We start from the raw sequence: 4,472 nt of genomic DNA on the forward strand, positions 1-4,472 counted from the left end.
AGTTAGTCCCTAAATTAAATTTATGTTGTCCAAAACCTACAGATGACATTTCCTTTATATCTAATAACAGTTCTATAAGAAATTATACATAGGCCTATACTTAAGATAAAATCCATTAATATTTCTTGCTGAATGCATATTTGCATTACTATTAAATGTTAAAAGTAACTATACAGTAGGGTCCCCTTGGATTAAGAAAAAAACCCAAGAAAATAGCAATTTAGATCAAATTTTTAAATTGTTAAGCTTCAGAAACAGGGGTTTTATATATATTTGCATAAAAATGCACATACAAAGATGAAAAAATAGAAAATTTTCCAATTTACAAAAGAAAGATAATATATATATATATGTATGTATAAAAGACAACAGCATATTCAATATATAAAAAAAATAAACTACACCCCAACAAATCAAACAACCAACCCTGGGATGGGACCGGGAATTAATAAAGTCACAGAAAGCCAACCAGTTCCTTCAGTTCACTTTCATTTAAACAAGATACATCCCTTTCATTCCTCATTGAAATTGGTTCCCTAATTTGCTCAACCTTGCGATCCACATTAGCTAAGTTGCATTCAGTGGCGTACCGTGGGTCACGGCATGGGGGGGGGGGGCACCAGCCAAAATTTTGAGTCACTTGATGAGCGCGCTCAGTTGCCAGGTATACTGACCTAATAAAGACATTTTAAGGACAATAGGAACATCTATCAAATGCAGAATTTCAGACAACCTTTCCAAATATCTATCCAGCTCCTCCTGATTTGCTAAATTCCAATCATAACACTTTTTGTTTGCTATTCTGGTTCACTAACGTCTGAGAATTCTGACACATACAGGTCCAACTGACATTTAACAGCAACATGATCTGATTAACGGTATCAATGCATTCATACACCAGCAAAGTTTTAACTAAGCTACCTGCTAACACAAAATGATCAATCAATGATTTGTGGTTACTATCTTTGCTACTGAAAGCAAAATCAAAATAACATAATTCATCCTGCGTACAAATGTGATAATCTGCAAAAAGTTTAAGAAACACCTTAATTGGAAGAGACATCCGTATTAAAATCCCCTCCAAAACAACCAAAATCAGGATTTACCTCATTCATTAAAATATCTATTAATTTCATTCAGTATTTGTTGGAATTCTACTAAATTTGCATTTTGGCATGTGTCATCACATGGCATATAAATACTACCCTACACCACACGTTTCTGATTTTCCAACATAACAATATCTGCACTTAGTCTCTTCGTATCCGATTCAGTTAATTTTAGCTAAACTTTTACATTTAAATCATGCTTCCATATTATAAATGTTCCACCGTAAGGTCTTCCAGCTGACTGTATTTCTTCTTTTATAGCTTTCACACCATGCTCCCCTCCTGCATTTTGTTAACTTATGTTGTTAAACCACCCAAATTGGGAATTATATAGACCATGCTCCTGAACTTACATAAAGTCACACTCTTTAGACAGTTCTCTTAAAAAGGGCAGTTTAGAATCATGGGCACACTGGCAGTTATAACTTGTTAGACGTGGTTGCTTTCGCCCAAAGTATCTAGTTAACTTATTTCACCATCCCTCATGCTCCAGTGTTTCACACACAATCCACAAGGCCAGATACTTTCCTGCATTACTTTGTCTTTTTCATCCACAGTCACTCTCAGTTTGTATGACTTGAAAGTAGCATTAACTTGCGACATGCACTTTATTCCAGCTAACTGAATTACTTTACCCTTTGCATACTTTATCATCTGATCATCAGTTGTACTGTTACCTAATCATGATGTAAAAAATCTCTCTTTGGCAGTAGTGTACCACTTTAAGCGTAGTGAGCTCATTTAATTTATATCAAGGCAGAGACAAGGTAAGAATATTTTTTATGATTTGGTAATGATGTATATATTGATGTATATATTTGTGTTATACTGACGTTCATGATCAAATAAGAAAGAATAAGAAAAGAAAAAAAGAAAAAGATCACGAAACAGATCACAGAGAAAGAAAAGGAAAAGATGCAAAAAAAGATCACAAAAGAAAAAAGAAAAAAAAATACAAAAAAAATCAAGGAGAAAAGAAACAGAAAACGAAAGAAGAAAAGAAAGAAAAAAAAGAGAGATCAAAGAATAAGAAAAAAAGGAAAGAAAAAGATATGATAAAAAAAGGAAAACAAATGAACCTTAAAGTATATTATATGATTAGGGTTACCTTATGTTGGGTTAAGTTGAGCTATACCTTCTGTTAAGTATATTTAGTTATGTTAAGTTGTATAAGAAATATGCACCTGTTGCACCCACAAATGTAATAACGCCCACAAATGTAATAACGCCCACAAATGTAATAACACTTTACCCACAAATGTAATAACGCCCACAAATGTAATAACACTTTACCCACAAATGTAATAATTTTTGATCGCCCACAAATGTAATAATGACTTTACCCACAAATGTAATAAATTTGAAGGGATTTTTGGCGAATCCGTTCTAAACTAAAATCCTATAGTAATGCGTTCATATAGCTCAAAAGTGCAGTCTTTTTTTCAGACCGGGTTAATAAAACATCAAAGTATAAATATAAATCCAAAGTCTTTTTTCCAGACCCGGTTGTTTAAAAAAATATAATAAAAGTCCAAAGTCGTTTTTTCCAGACCCGGTTGTTTAAAAAATTGTAATATAAGTCCAGTCTTTTTCCTGACCCAGTTATTTCAAAATTTATAATATAAGTCCAAACTAAGATACAATAATGATATTCCTGTGGAAAAAATGGGAATCGAGCTTAGTCTTTTCTCCAGACCCAGTTAATTAAAACTGGTGGAATTAATGTCTTTGTTGTTGTTTCAACTTATACGGTGTATAATGTGAATATATGCACTAAGAGTAAATTGAGAATCAAGCGTAGTCTTTTCTCCAGACCCGGTTACCTGTTATTTAAACATTATGAATAACAGTTTAAAAACAGTATAAAGACCCCATAATCTTATTAATGCTGGATATAGCGTAGTCTTTCAGCCCGACCATTTTTTTCTTAAAAAAAAAACGCTAATAGTAAGAATAAAAAAAAATCAAAGTCTAAGACCAAACAAACCTTCAACCTAAGAACCTGTTTTAAAAGAGGTTTAGAGTGTTGTCTTTATTCCAGACCTAAAACAGTTACAAAAAAAATCTTCTAACATAAGACCTTATATTCTTATTCTCGTGGAATAACACGAGTTTTAAAACGTACTCTTTTCTCCAGACCCGGCTATTAAAAAAAGTAACTGAAAAACTTCGAATCTAAGACCAAATTTCCAAAGTTTCACCCAGTAAAAATATGTCTTTTTTTAAATAATACTACTACCCCTACAAAACATTGTAATAACGCGTGGGTAAAGCAGACATCCTTTCTCCAGACTTGGTTACTATTTGAAAAATAAAATAGTTTTTACAAATATTCTAAAACGAATACCCAATAATCTAATTACTGTGGAACAACATGAAGACCGATTGTCGAAGATCGACTTTCCTCCAGACACAATTATTTTAGGAATAAAAAATCAATAAAACTCAACCCCCAACAACGAATCTAAGAACCAACAATCCTCCAAATTAATACCATGCATGTAGAAAAGCACATGTTTAGAGCGTTGTCTTTATTCCAGACCCGGTGATTTAAAAATGATTTAAACAATCCTAAAAACAAAAGACTAATATTCTTATTCTTGTGGAATAACGCGAGTATTATGCTTAGTCTTTCGTCTGGACCCGGTTATTTAAAAGATAAAGAAATATTGAAAAAAAATGACAGCTGAGACCAATCTTCAAAATTAAACCCACTTAAAATGCTTGGGCTTAGAGTGTTGTCTTTACCCCTCACCGACGTATATTATAACATTTGAAACGACCGGGTCTGAAAAAAAGACTTTGGACTTGCATTATAATTTTTGAATTAACCGGGTCTGGAAAAAAGACTTTGGACGTATATTATAATTTTGAAACAACCGGGTCTGGTAAAAAGACTTTGGATGTATATTATAATTTTGAAAAACCGGGTCTGGAAAAAGACTTTGAACTTTTGTGCTATATGAACGCATTACTATAGGATATTAGTTTAGAACGAATTCGCCAAAAATCACTTCAAATTTATTACATTTGTAGGTAAAGTCATTATTACTTTTGTGGGTAAAGTGCATTATTACATTTGTGGGTAAAGTGTTATTACATTTGTGGGCGTTATTACATTTGTGGGTAAAGTGTTATTACATTTGTGGGCGATCAAAAATTATTACATTTGTGGGTAAAGTGTTATTACATTTGTGGGCGTTATTACATTTGTGGGTAAAGTGTTATTACATTTGTGGGCGTTATTACATTTGTGGGCGATTATTACATTTGTGGGTGTAACAGCCCCCCACTTTTTTAGGGTGGTGGGAAGTATAGTGTCAGGGGATTAGGAGTAATTAAGCAGACAATAGACAACGTCAC

The sequence above is a fragment of the Lytechinus variegatus genome, chromosome 8 (assembly GCF_018143015.1).
Source record: "Lytechinus variegatus isolate NC3 chromosome 8, Lvar_3.0, whole genome shotgun sequence".
Taxonomy (NCBI): Eukaryota; Metazoa; Echinodermata; class Echinoidea; order Temnopleuroida; family Toxopneustidae; genus Lytechinus; species Lytechinus variegatus.